At 36.1% G+C, this 15,470-nt stretch overlaps 1 protein-coding gene across 5 annotated transcripts in view; it reads left to right on the top strand.

Annotated features, from left to right (window-relative positions):
• LOC110255479 (uncharacterized) overlaps positions 1 to 15,470 on the top strand; it is a 109,267-nt gene that overhangs the window by 40,449 nt on the left and 53,348 nt on the right. The window contains exon 1 of one of the 5 annotated variants that reach the window (XR_002335844.2): positions 988 to 1,363. The exons of the other annotated variants lie outside the window; for them this stretch is intronic. The gene's annotated coding sequence lies outside the window, so the exon portion shown is untranslated. Of the gene's footprint in view, positions 1 to 987; positions 1,364 to 15,470 lie in introns of those variants that run through there. 5 annotated transcript variants of the gene reach the window in all.

Below are 15,470 nucleotides of genomic sequence, written 5' to 3'. Positions count from 1 at the left end.
CCTGCAGTATCCACATTGCAACATCCTTTTTTCTTTTCCCTTGAATTTTTATGGGGAAATTATACACCACAGGGATATCGAGAATTTTAAGGGCCTACTGGTGGCATACATTGGAAATACTGGTTTTAGTATACTATTATGAAAATATGTGAGGAATCTAGATTACAGTTAGGTGGTTTTTGAACCTGAAGATACAGATTTACTTCACGTTATGGCTGTTCAGTTGACCAGTTTTCAACATAACAGCTCACTTTTCTCAAAATAATATTTTTTAGGAATAACAACTTTACCCTAAATGTACTGAAAACCATATACTAAATCAATGTATTTCCAAGAAAAGACACAATTGACACTTAACACAATAATATCTAATAAGTATTAATTTGAACAAATTCAAATTAAGCATCATGCTTAGATGAAACAAAGCATTTTTGCCCTGTGTTTGTATGCCAGGTAGGGAGATGTAGCATCTTCTGAACTTTTAGTCTCTTTTATCCCTGTTTCCACATGTTCCATCACTCTCAGATTTAGCCTTTATTTGGTCATAGTCTTTTTTATTTTCTTTCTTTTTAGGGCCGCACCTGCCATATATGTAAGTTGCCAGCTAGGGGTTGAATCAGAGCTACAGCTGCTAGCCTACACCACAGACACAGCAACACCAGATCTGAGCTGCATCTGCAACCTACACTGTAGCTTGTGGAAACACTGGCTCCTTAACATACTGAGTGAGGCCAGGGATGGAACCTGCATCCTCATGGATACTAAGGTTCTCAACCCACCAAGACACAATGTGAATTCCAATTTGGTCATAGTCTTAAGGAAAAGAAATTCTTTTCTGATGGGTTGAATTATGTCCTCCTAAAAGGTAAGGTCAATTTTTAAACTCTGAATATGAGCTTATTTGGCAATGGGTTTTTCTAGATATAGACAAATTATGCTAAGGTCATGATGAGGGGTGCATGCTCATCAAACGTCTCATGTCTTCAGAAGAAAGAAATGTGGACACAGAGACAAAGAGGGAATGCCATACAAAGACAGAGGCAAAGGTTAAAATGATGCACGTACCAAGCCAAGGAATGCCAAGGACTACCGGCAATCACCAGAAGCTCAGAGAGAGGCATGGAACAGATTCTCCCTCAGAGACTCCAGAAAGCTTGTCAAAACTCTTGGACTGGATTTTGGATTTTTGGCTTTCAAAAATATGAGAGAATAAATTTCTGTTTTTTCAAGCCACCCAGCTTGTGATAATTTGTCATGGCAGCCCTAAGAAACTAATATATCCAGCACATCCACCTTTGACGTCAGACTCCTGTCTGAAGATTCATACCAAATGCCATCCCTTATTCAAACTCTCCCTTCCTTGGTGAGTAAAATAAACTTCATTACAACTTATGTTCAGACTTTGTTTTACTTTCACACTATTTGTTTGTATTTACTCACACTATTTTTATAGACTTGTTCTCATTGTTCATCTGATAAATATATTTCAGTCTGTGAAAACTTTTTGAGTATTTTTGATTGGGACAATCTACCTCACAATTTGCCTTTAAAATTAAAAAATTTTGCTTTCAATTTATGACTTTTCAGTTTAGGGCATAGTTTCAGGAACAAAAAAATGATTAAATGAGACTTAGACTTTACTGTAATTCTGATGGTTGCAACACGAGTAAAGAAAAAAAAAGGTATTTCTAGCAAAATAAGGTAAGTGGGTATGTTGGTTTACTAGGAAAATGGTGTATTACTGTAAGCACTTCTAATTATTCATATGATTTGAAAATTTTATGTATACAGAGTTCCCATAGTTGTACCGCAGAAATGAATCTGAAGGAACCATGAGGCTGAAGGTTCAAACCCTGGCTTCGCTCAGTGGGTTAAGGATCCAGTGTTGCCATGAGCTGTGTTGTGGGTCACAGACTGAGCTCGGATTTAGTGTTGCTGTGGCTGTGGTGTAGGCTGGCAGTTGTAGCTCTGATTAGACCCCTAGCCTGGGAACCTCCATATGCCATGGGTACAGCTCTAAAAAGCAAAAAGCGAAAAAAAGAAAAATATATGTATAAAAGAGGGAGCACATGAATTTGTCAGGGAAAGAAGAGGAAAGCAGGAAATAAGGAAGAAGGGGGTTCTGGAAAAAGAGCAGCTGAGAGGAGCAGTGAGAAGTCATTGAGGAGAAGGTATTTTTGCCATCATTCTTGCTCTCTGACAATTTAGTTTTCAGCTCTCTTTTGTCAGATTCTTTTTCAATTTATCAGATTAAATTTTACTTTTCATATTTAAATGATGTGATAATTTATCATTTAAAAAAGAATTGGTAACTCCCTCACATCCTTCATGTGTTTGTTCAAATGTCACCTTGTCAGATAGTATACCAACCACTCCAATTCTATGACTTGACACCCATCTCCAATTCCTGTATTGTGGAGCTCCTTTACCCTCCTCCTCCTGTTCCTCTTTTCATTGCACTTGTAACCTTATAGGAAGATTTGTAATTTACTTATTATTTATAATTTATTTATTATTTTTGTTTTGGACTGCTTTTGCCACTCCCCAGAACAGAAGCTCTTTGAACTCACGTTTCTCAGTCACTAATGTATTCCATAAACTTTAGACAACATCTGGAATATAGTAAGTGCTCAATGGTTTTTTCTTTCTTTCTTCTTCTTTTTTGCTTTTTTTGCTGCACCCACAGCATATTAAAGTTCCTGGACCAGGGACTGAACTGACACCATAGAGGCAACCCAAGCCGCTGCAGTGACAATGTTGGATCATTAACCCACTGTGCCACAGGAGAACTATTTCATTTTTTTAATGAATATAATGAGTACATGTATTTTCTTTAGAATTAATAACCTAATCTGTTGTGTCACTTAATAAGGCTATATTTTACTCATTCCATATATATACATATTTGATAGTTGCATATTGGACTGGGAGTTTGGTGGCTCATGTGTTCTCATTTGATCACTTGACATGGAATTATGTGTGTTTAAAGAGAAATTGTAGCTTGAGCTGATGCTTGCCTCCTGAATTGTCTCTATAACATAGTTTAGTAAGATGTTAACAAATCACAATGAAACACATCTGCTCTACTGCTGTCTCCAACTCCTGGTCTCTTCAAACTTTTAAAACTGTCATAGATTACTGGAAACATGACTGCATTTGAAATTAGTTCAATAAAACAGTAGTTGCAGATGCTCCATTAAGGGTTTAAAAACAAAATTGTCAGCCAAAGAAAATGGCTTGTAAATGTCTGGCCATCACTCCATTGCTGCAGAAATAAGTTTTCTGGCAGTGAGGGAAGTGGGGCTCCCTGCTTGCTGACACATAAATGACTAAATTGGAGAGATTTCTTAGTCTGTCTGCTAACCAGTGGTGTGGATATGTAACTGGATGCTGGTATTGCAGTGCAGTTGTAGGTGAAAATCCAGGAGGTGATGAAAGACAGTCTATGGTAATAGAATTGGAGGAACTCGGGGGATTGGATCAAACAGGTATGGTCTTGTGGCTCCCTTTCTCATTTGTATAAGCATTTTTTTCTACAATCTAGTACATATAGGGCAGTGCTTTCCAATTTAATTGATGGCTTGGTCTGGCATAAGTGATTCCACATGGTGGTTGACGAATGACTTTTGGGTTAGCCCCTCCTCTTATTCAAGAAATAGAAAAATTAGCAGAATTTTCTCTTTTCTCAATAGAGATATCACTTGCACATCAATTTATCTATCTTAGATGAAATTTTAAATGTTTCATAAATCGATGAAACAAGGTGTTCTTGGTTTGGGCAGGGGGAAAGTGGAATATCAGAAATAGAATTGTCTTACATTCTCAGTCATCAACTTGATGGATGGTTGAAGGAAAAGCAGCATCCTGGGTTTTTCAGAGACATGTCTATGCTAAGATCAGATTATATGGTGACTTGCTGTGTAACTATACTAGTATCTCTTTACATAAGAAAAATTTCTTTTGAATAACAATATCAATTTGGGGTTGCTCAAGGGATTTAGTAGAAAGGCTTAGACCATGGCAGTGGTGATATATACCCAGAAGGTCAAAATTCTCAGCTAGGAAGTTGTTCAGTATGCTCATTCATCACTTTTCCACCTTTGCTCATGTAAAATAAAGACATACAACTAAGTATAAGTTCAACTGCTGTACCGGCAAAATCAGGCTTTAAAAAAAAGTGTATCAAATCCCAATTTACTGCTGTTATTTCACAAGATTAACTCGGATAGAATCTTCATGTTGTAGGTAATCCTGATTGTGCTGTTCCCAAAACTCATGGGTAGAAATAAACTAAATGACAAATGTCAGTCTTTCACGTATATAACACATTTCATCTAAAAATTGTAATGTACTATAAAATTACCAAGTTTACCTATTCTAGAAGAATTCTAATTAAGATACTCTGAATTTACCAAGAATCAGACAAAGACAATTGAGAGGAAACCAAGTTTTCTTTAATCTAATGGAGAGGCAAAATGAAAGATAGCTTTTACAACATTCTTGGGAAAGTTCACAGTTTAGAATTCCTCAGCTGAGATTCTCAGATGAGGACACTGATACCCATGCACCTTACTGAGGCCAAGTGGTGGGAAGATATGCTGCATCCAAGCTGTTTTCATGAGAGAACAGGCTCTAGTCTTTTTGGCTTGTTTTCTCAATGCTAGAGAAGACATCACACATTCTTTGGAATTTGAGTCCAAACTGAAACTCCACTAGATCTCCTGTCTTGCCTCTGGGTGGTCTTGGGTGACCTATTTTAGCTTGAAGAAGCTCTGGAAAATTTGATATGTCTACATCCAGTTTAAGGGCTACTCCTGGGTGGTCTTTGGCAGTTAACAGAATTTGATTTTGGGGCCATCATAAGAGATTCAGAGAAGTCCAAGAATCTGGGCCTGGACAAGCTCCAGTCTGTTAAGAATGGTGATTACTCCTGAGCATTTCACTATGTAAATTGGCAGAACTGGAGTATTTTCTGGGAGAATGTACAGATAACACCAAATGCACCTCACCAACTCTGTAGCGAACCTTAGCGTCTTCCAAGGCCCCACTCAAGGCATTGTGTTTTCAGACTGAGCAATAACTAGGCATTAAGGCAGGTGGTAAGAACTTTCCAGAAATGGCCTTATGACTAGGAGGACACAATGACATTTACTTTACTTAAGTCCAGTGGCTTCTTTAAACAGTATCATTTCTTGATTATATACACATTAATACAAGAACTGAGATGTGACAAATATAAAAATCATTTATATTTTACTATAAAAAATAGCATGTAGTGGGAAAAGCATGCACTTTGGAGTTAGCCAATCCTGGGTTCCAGTACTCACTCCACCATTTACTGGTAGAGAGACTGGCTGAGAGACCTGGGGCATTATCCCAAGAGGTAGCTCATGCAGAAAATAACAAGGATTATTCAAAACATGTTCATATATGCTTGGATATGTCAACCTTTTAAGAAAAGTAACAATATTTCAATTGTAAAAAGTGACATAAAATTGCAAACTGCCTTTGCTGTGTGTGTTTCCCATAGAAATCATCAGATCTGACATAATGTACATTTTACATATTTACCTTGTTTGCTCCCTGTCTCCTAGCCCCACCTTCCCCCCAAAAGAAAAATTTAATTATTGCACACATTTATTTTATTACTTTTCACCATTATATCCTCAGAAACTGCAACAGAAACCGGTACATAATGTTGAAGTTTCCTTGTTGTGGCAGAAATGGCCAATGCCAGATGCGTCCTTTCTTCAGTGGTGTTCTGGGAGTCAGTCTTTCAGGCCCACTTGGAGCCTGTTCTACTGCCTTCTTGCTAAGCACTAATTAAAATGTTAATCTCTTTTCTGATAAAAACTGCTTAAATAAGTTCATTTTTCTGAAACTGAACCATTTTATAATTTAGAAAAGGAATTATTTAGAAATAGCTGTTATATGAGTTCAATTATAAAGACAAATGGTGGCGATTGCTTTGTTCTTTACTTCAGGTCTAAAGAGGAAGGCTTCGGGAGTTTCACCATGGCACTGGGTTAAGGATCTGGCATTGCTGTAGCTGTGGCACAGGTTGCAGCTGTGGCTCCTATTGGATCCCTGCTGTAGGTGCAGCTGAAAAATAGAGGGAAAAAAAATAAAGAGAAAGATTTTAAAGAGAACCTTGAGAATCTAATGTAAGTCCATGGCAGACTGGGGGAATAACAGTAGCCTAGTGTCAACTTTAACTTGTTAAATATAAAGCTCACAAATGAGTGACTAGACAGCAGTGGATAGATAGCCAAGGAGAGAGGATGCGGGGACCAAAGCTTAACCCTAGAAATTCTCAAAGCAAGGACCTCTGGGTGGTTGAACACACACCATTATGGGCTATGCATGAGAAAGAGCCTACCTGAGATCATCACAGTTTGTGCAGGCTCAGGCCTCTCTAAAGGGGAAATATGATCTAAAGGGAGAGACAGTGAAGAGGCCCAGACCCTGAAGGATTCTCAATGAATGTAGAAGGAATCATCAACCAGCCAAATTAGAACCTCTTCCCTAGAGATGGAGGTTTTTGAAGAACCTAAGAAATATTCTGAGTCAGCTTTATGTCTCAAAGATTACCATGTCAGCTCATAATAAGGCCAATCAAACAAAATGCTCTCATTCTCTTCTTTCCACTCCTGATCCCTGCTCACAGTTACCCTCGCCCCCTTTACTAAATACAATTTGTGCACCACCTCCCCTCTCTTCCCCATGATAGGCCCTAACCAGAGGACTGAGTTTTGATCACTGAATGGGAGTAAGCCTTCTGACTGAGTTATATTTGAAGACTCAAGGTAACAATAAAATTTCTTACTAAGCATAAGTGAATAATGTTTTATAATAGCATACAATTAAAACTATTCAGGCTTTAGAGATGACATTTTCTATAAATATTGGACTATACTAAAAGTCAGGTGAGATAGAGGAGCAAGAAAAAGAAGCATGATTAAGAGAATAGAAAAGAGCAAAATATGCAAGAATGGGAATGAGATATGAAATGTGACTAGAGATGTGATTTTAATAGTAATAAAATAATAAAGTATTTCTGCAGACAGTTCTTTGGCAACAAATCCAAAAACTTTAGACATAGATGACATAGATGCTTCTCTAACATAATTTAAATTTCTAAAATTACCCCAAGAGAAGGTAATAAAACTTAAGTAAGGCAATAATAAAAAAAGTGATTGAGGAGGTTAAAAATCTGCCATTAATAAAAGCCACTAAGACCACAGATTTTCACAGCTGGATTGTATCAAATCTTTATAAAAATAGATAATTCCTATTTTATTTAAGCCACTACAAGCTACTTTTCTTAATATAAAACCTTAGGAAGTTAGCATTAAAAAAAAATGTAGCCCAACCTCCAATGTAAATAGAGATGAAAAGATCTTTGTAAATTAAGAGATAGTTTTAATATCCAAAAATGTATTAGTATTATTTACATCAACCTATAAAAAATCAAAATCATATGGTAATTTCAATACTGTCTAAAAAATTATATAATTCAGTAAGAATAAATTATGACAAAATAGTTGACCTCAAACTAAAACTAATTATTTTAACTTAGAAAACTCTCATTGTAATAAATATGAAAAAATAGATGGAAATGCCTACTGTTGCCCTTGCTTTGGAATGGTAAATTGAAAAAATTTAGTATAAACATTAGAAAATAAGTTTTTTCTTAATTATGATATCATATGTATAGAAATTCCAAGGTTCTAATTAAAATCAGAATCAATGAAAAAATTTATAAAGGAATTTAAGATAAAAAAAAGATATATATGTGGATCAAGAGGTTTTGTCTATATTATCTATAAGTAAATGGCAATAAAAATTAAAATATGTCTTTACAATAAATAGCTTAATATTCTCACAGATAACTAAAAACACAGGATCTATGTAAAAATATCTATGAATCTTATTGAAAGACATAAAATAATATTTGAACTATGGAAAAACATTCTATGATCTTGGATGGGAAGAATTAATGTAGTAAAAATGCCAGTTCTTCAGAATGATTCTATAAATTTGAAGCACTAGTAATTAGAATTTCATCAAGGCTGATTTTAGAATTGGATACAATGATATAAAAGTTCACTTGGAAGAATATGTCTGAGAACAGCCAAAAAAAGTTTGATACAGGAGAATGAGAAGCTGTGAAATATGCTTTACACATTATTCACTAGACTATAAAGTCACTATAATCAAGTCAATATGGTATTAACCATATGGATCCATAAAAAATAAGAATCTAGAAAGTAGATGTCTATATATTAAAATTTCATATATGGGAACATTAGTATTTATATTCTTTTGGAAAAGAATGACTTATTTATTAAGTGGGGATGACAGTTAGCTATTTATCTGGAAGGAAACTAAGTTGGGTCCATTCCTCATTCTATGTGCTGTTCAGTGCTGTAGCCAGTGGCCACAAGTGCTATTTAAATTTAGATGGAAATTAATTTAAATTTTAAAATCGTTTCTCAGATGCATTAGTCATGTTTTAAAGTAGCTAGTGTTTATTGGGCAGTGTAGATTATAGAAGTTTTATTGGACAGCACCAATCTCTCCCTCCATACACACAGTATTTACACATATATTATTATTTATAAATATTCATATAAACAAAAATATATAAATATATATACATTTAATTCCCTATTGGTTTAAAATTTGAAATATTTAAAAGAAAAATCATCAAGGCTACATATACAATATAGGGGTTAAGGCGAAACTTAATAACATTACCAGAAACCCAGAAAAAAAATAAAAGGAGATATATTTGACACAAAATTATAACTTTTGTAAATGCACTGACATCAGTATCAGTTAAGGTTCTTGGTTGAAGACAAAATATATTTTAGCTGTATTTTCGGAAAAGCAACTTGGAAGGCAAAATTCCCAAACCACACTCAGGGACTACTTTTGAGAAGCTATCATGGCTGCCTTGTAGGGCATCAATACCATACTTCACAGCCTTGCCTTGATCATTTCCACTTTAGAGTTGTGTGCAGGTGAATCTGAAGAGGAAGAGGCTGGGGCATATTCTTGTACCCTAGCTTCAAGGGAGGCTGGGAAAGTGAATTTCTACTTTCTAGTTTAGGGGAACAGAATTCACAAGTAGAAAATTCTCCACATATAGGAAAAGTGTTCAGTAGATCCTGCAACAGTCACAAACATGACAAGTGTCTACTAACAAAGTCAGCAGAAAAATGATAGAATTGGGAGGCAGGGAATAAAAGGTTTGCAACCCAGAGGATGATGAGTGTTTAATGCCTATAAGTAGAAAGAATCCTTGTAAATTTTTAAGAAAAAGACAAACTACCCAAGAGAAAAATATCTCAAGGATATGGATAGGAAATTCACAAAAGAGTAAATTCAAATTTCCTGTACTTAGAATAACAATGAAATATCACTTTAACATAGATGTCTTATAAAATATTTAAATTTCAATAAACCTGTTGCTGGTGGGTGTGAAGGAAATGGTATATTCTTTGTTACTGGAACAATAAATTATTCCCAGTCATTTTGGAAAACAATTTAACAGTGCCTCTAAAATTTAATGTTAATTTAAAAGCAACCTCATTCTTCAGAAGTAAAAGCACCACTGTATATAAATATCTATATGAGAATGTTTATTATACTTTTTTAGTATAGGCAAAAGTCTGAAAGAGTGAATGGACTTCAATGGAAAAAAATGATACACTCACACTATGGGCTATTAAAGAGCAATTATGAACTGAATAAAGATCTATGTCATTTGACTTGGAATTATTTTGATGAGTTATTGAGTGAGAAAAGGAAGATGTAGAGAAACAGAACACACAACAGAAACTATAAGAAACTGAAGACATTGAGTTTTGACAAGAATCGCAAGTGAGAGGGTGAACTGATGCAGGTAAAGAAGGGGAAGAGAGAAGTAGGGAAGCAAACAGATAACAAACGAACAGGCCTTGCAAGTTAAAAACATATCCAAAAATCTCATTTGTGTAAAATTACCTACCTATTTTATGTATACTTGCTCCAGAAGAAACCATAAAGGAGTTTGGTCTTGGTCTCTAGATTTTTGAAATGTCTAAAATATCTTCTTGGGCAAAAAATTACTTCACAAAGTAGTATGTAGAGAATGACTGCATTAAAAAAAATACAAAGGGGTGTGTGTGTGTGTTCATATGTGTTTGTACCAACAAAGTGATACACATTTGTTTATTAATTTTGGTTTCCCCAGAAAGGATAGAATTGGAAAGCAGGGGTGGTTTTACTTATTATATTGATCCTAATTAATTTCGAAATGTAAAAAGCATTGAAAAGCAAAATTTAAAATACGTTAACATTCTAGAATGTATTGTAGAGGGAGTAAGGTGTATTATGATTCAGAATAATTGTAGACCATCAATTGAGAGGGGGACATTTGGGATAGCCACTCTGAGGGGAATTTCTGAGCTGAGGCCTGAAGGATAACAACAAACTTTATTGTGGAGAGCTGGACAAAGGATGTTCTAAGCTCAGATAGTTCAAGTTAGATATAACAAGCCTGATAGTTCTTTGAAGTTTCGAGAGCAAATGGATAGGTTCTGTGGATTAAGGTCAGAGAGGCAGGGACTTGTGGACCACTGCTAGTAAAAGTTGGGTTGGACCACTTCTGGTCAGAAAACGAGCTAAGTACTTACATCTTTTTTATTCCCTTTTTGAAATTTTATGGCCACACCTGTGGCATAGGAAGTTCCTGGGCCACAGATTGAATCTGAGCCACAGCTGCAGCAATGCTGGATCATTTAATCCAGTGCACCAGGCCAGGGATCTGACCCGTGGACCCAAGCTGCTGCAGTTGGATTCTTAATTCACTGTGCCATGGCAGGGGCTCCCATACTGAATTCTTAAAACCTTTATAGCAGCTTCACTTTGTTGACACTCCAGCCCTTGATCCCTGGATTCATCTCAGTTCAGGTATTTTGAACTTGTATAGTACATTACATGTTATGAATTGTGCCTCCAGTCATGTGCAGTAGGACCACATGTAAGTCCATGGTGAAACAGAAAAAAACAAAAGCATAAACTAAAACAGACTTATCCTCTCCACAGATTGATAGAGAAGCACTGTTATAAGCCCTGAAGAGATGTTTGGTGGCTATTCTTAAAGCAGTAGGAAGCCACTGAAGTGTTTTTTAAAAGAAATGTCTTTATATATATTTTACAAAAGAATTCTCTAGTTTAAAACTAGAGTTATCCCAACTTAATTGTGCATAATGGGTTGGAAAAGATCAGGGGTTAAATGAGGAGTAATTAGACGAGACTAATGGGGCAGGAGATGATGGTGGCTCGGGCCAGGTGGTGGCAACTGGACTGGAGGATAGAAAAGCATCATGAGGAGCCAGTGATGATTTCTAATTCTCTTCCTTTCCCTTTCCCCTTCCTTACCCCACATTTTCCATCCTCCTCTTTCTCCTTCCTCCTCTTTCCCATACCCTCTCCTCCCCTTTTCTCTCCTTTTCTTTTTCTGACATCAGAAGTGGCACATCGTGATGACATCTGTGGAGATAGGTGATAATGGGAGAAGAGAAAACTGAAGGTGAAAATCAGAGTTCTGTCTTGGACAAATTTAAGTTTGACTGTATATCACAAAGCAGAATGCAAACAAAATTCATCAGAAAGGTCTGCACTAAAGGCATAAATTTGGGAGTTATTAGCATATAGTGTGAACAATCATCCTGGTTTGCCCAGGACTGGCCCCTGTGAGAGTATTGAAAGTACTATAGAATCACCTTATTCCTTGACAAACAGGTAGTTCACCTGTAAAGATGGTATTTACACTGTAGAAATGGATAAGAGCAGCCAAGGAGGTCACACACAAGGACTGAGTCAGGCAAATGTTAAGAGGAAAGAGAATCTTAGAAGAGCTTGCCAGTGAGGTAGGGAAGGGCAAGCCAGAAAAGTATCAAATATCTAGAAACTAATGGAAGAGAGAATGTCAACCATAGATGCCGGTGGATGCCAAGTAGGAAGAGACTAACACAGGAGATTTGGCAAGATGATGCTCGTAAGTGACCTTAACAAAAGATTCTTGGGACTGATGGGCAAAAAATGACAGTGTTGTTAAGTTGAATGGTAAATGGAAGGAAATAGGATTAGCAAGTACTTAAAACATCATCCTGGCAGCTTTGCAATGGGGGAAGCAGAGAAATGGGCAGTAGTTTGAAAAGACTGGGTTGAGAACTGACATGCTGTTTAGGATTGTACTGGGGGAAGCGAAACTACTACATGAGTGCCGTAGACTTCCCAGTCAGTGCTAAGTATCTTTATGAAAATTTTAGCACAAATTTGAAGTGGTTTTATTACTTCTAGTTGTTTATCTATGATTACATTTAGCCTCTCAGATGCTGGCATGGAAAAAGTTTTAAAATGGTTTTAGCCAATGTGTGGGGTTTTCCAGGGGGAGGTGCTAGAGAAAAAAAGGCAAGCAAGGTAAAAAAAAATAAAAATACAATTATTTCAATTAGGAAACACAGACTAAAAGCCAGGTTAAAAGGGGGCACAGGAAAGAGAAGCAGGTTGAAAGAGAGTGAAAAGTAAAGTCAGTGGTTCATACGTTTCACTGAAGTTGAAGGATTCTTACAAAGTGAGCACTTGAGCATGCAAGCTGAAAAAATAGCAGGTGGCAGCCAGAGAAGGGAGTGATTGGTATTAAGATCTCAGGTATGGTGAGTTACTGCTGATGCAATCTGGATCACTGGCTGGGAGGAAGTGGAGGAATAAGTAATGGGAGGTGAGGAAGAGAAGGAGCTGACAAGCAGGCCAAAGGGTTCGTCTATATGAATTCTGAAATTATCAAGAATGATGGCAGGAACTGGGATGGAAAAGTAAAGAGTGATTCAAGAGTAAATTTAATGGAGTAATTGGATCAAAATATGAAAATATGAAGGAGATATAGTGGGTGGTTTGGTCTGATGATGCAGGCTTCAAACGGGAGGGAGAATACATACCGAACTCCTTACCTTCTGGTCCTATGGTATAAGGGGTATAATAGAAAAAAATACTCTCTGCATCAGAGAAGGGAAATGATATCATCAGGTGAGAAGTTAAAGAGGATAGTCATAAAAAGAGTTGGAATTGATAAGGGAAACAGACTAACATATTGTTAGGATTGGCTGCATGATTTTCAGGGCCCAGTGAAAAATGGAAATGCAGGACTTCATGTTCAAGAATCATTAAGAATTTCAAAGTTTCAAGATGGCAAAAGAAGAACATTATATCAAATGTGGGCCCTTCTAAGCATGGAGTCTTGCATGACTGTGCAGATAGCAGGTCCATGAAGCAGCCCTATCTGTTCTGAAATTTCACAGTCGGAGGGCAGAGTTTGGTTAGATTAAGGGATAAAGTGTATTTTGTTTGTTTGAAACTGCTATGTGCTAGCCATTGTTTAAATGCTTAACAAGAATTATTTAATCCTACTAACATGTGAGGTAGGTATATCTCTCGATTTTACTAAAACACTGGCAATGTAAGTGATTTGCCTGATGTCACTGTAAACTGCAGCCTGGTTCTAGATCTGCATTGCTAACTACCAGGCAATGTTACCTCTCAGCCATCCTGCAGTCAACTGATGGCTTGGGAGACTCAGATTCAGGGTTGACGAAAGTAAATAGGAGTGTGAGATGGGGTAGGATTAGTCCTCATTAAGTCCCTAGAAGAAGAAGAAGAATCAAACTGCAAGGTAGGGTATTTTATTTCATTTTATATTTCAGCTTTGTTGAGGTACAATTGTCATATAAAGTTGTAAGATAAAGCGATATATGACATGTATGTTGTAAAAGGATTTCCATCTAGTTAACACATTCATCAGTTCATAAATTTATCTTTTTTATTTATTTTTATTTTGGTGAAGATATTAAAGTTCTACTCCCTTAGCAAATGTCAGACAAAGTGTTCTTGACTATAGTCACCATGTGTTATATGAGATCCTCCTACTCCATGTATCTAAAAAAATTAAAACAGTATCAAAGGAAAATCTCATGTTTATTACAGCATTAATCAAAAGAGCCAAGATATGGAAACAATTTAAGAGTCAGCCAGTGTATGAATGGATAAAGAGGATGTGGTATATATCTTCATTGGATGAATGGATAAAGGAGATATGGCATTTATCTTCTTAAGTGGAATATTACTCAGCCACAAGAAAGAAGGAAATCATCCTATTTGTGACTGCATGGATGGACTTTACGGTCTTAGGCTCAGTGAAATAACCAGACAGAGAAAGATAAATACTGCATGGCATCACATATATGTGCAATCTAAAAAGAAAAGTTAAACTTCTACAATCAGAGAGTTGAAAAGAGTAGCTAAGGGCTGGAGGATAGGGGAAATAGGAAGAGGTTGGTAAAAGGGTATAAACTTTCAGCTGAAAGGTGAATAAAGTCTGAGGATCTAATGTAAAGTCTGGTGACTGTAGTTAACATTGGAAAGTATAGCGTTGCCTACTTAACACAAAAGTATTCTCAGTCATTTCTTCTGTGCTATTTTCTGAAGAAGAAAGATACTTCGTTTTGTAGAAGTTTTTGGGTGTGGATTTTTTGCCATGTGGATTTATGTAGCGGATGAAGTACAAGCCCCAGAACATGAGAGAACTTATTTCATGTGGATAATCCTAGAAACTACATTTCAAGCAAAGTGTTAGAGTTAAAACTAATTTGATTAAATTATCTGACAAAAGTTTAAGAAATGTAATTGGGTAAATAAAATCATTATTGATGGAAATAGCACAAAAGGAAAAAAGTCCTTATATATGGATAAATTTATACACATTAACAATCTCTTGGTCCTTTGAGAAAATACATGATCTGATTTCCTAGCACTTTGCTTTGCTTTGGCTCTATACATAAGAACTCAGTGATCTCACCATGTACTACTAGGTTTGTATGCCAGATTGGTTATCGTATTTATGACTGGATCTCAGCTTATTCTTTGTCTCCAGATACTTTCACACTGCTATTGGGGGAAGAAAAGAAGCAATTAATTTTAGTTGAACTGATTATTTACCAATGCTTTTTAAAAAAGACACAGCTGGTTTTATGATATATTGGTCTGTGTAAACTTTGTGCTTATTGAAATATAAATTGATTAATGTTCTCTGTCTAAACTTTGCTTTTGTTTTAATGGACTAGTAATAAATAGGAGTTTTGGTTAGTTTGATGTAATCCAAAGTAGAAAACAAAGAACTAATGAGTAGGCCTCCTACTAATTTCTTTACAGCAGTCCCTGAAGTATACGATTTCCTTTCCAGCTTTGCGTTTTAGATGACTGTATCTGTTAGCACAGTTGTATATGTGATGCCTTGTAATGGAACAGAGAGATTAAAAATGGAGGAAATACATTCAGCCTCTTTCCATTTTCCGCATTACTTGAAAAAGGAATCTTTAATTATACTGCTTAGTTATTAAAGTTATTTTTAGATAACATTTTCA

The sequence above is a fragment of the Sus scrofa genome, chromosome 9, assembly GCF_054392235.1.
Source record: "Sus scrofa isolate SSC_HxYL_T2T_F1_AM1 chromosome 9, Sscrofa_HxYL_maternal_Yorkshire_Landrace_v2.0, whole genome shotgun sequence".
NCBI classification, from domain to species: Eukaryota; Metazoa; Chordata; class Mammalia; order Artiodactyla; family Suidae; genus Sus; species Sus scrofa.
The sequence above is the reverse complement of the archived record's forward strand: the minus strand, read 5'-3'. Positions and strand labels throughout refer to the sequence as shown.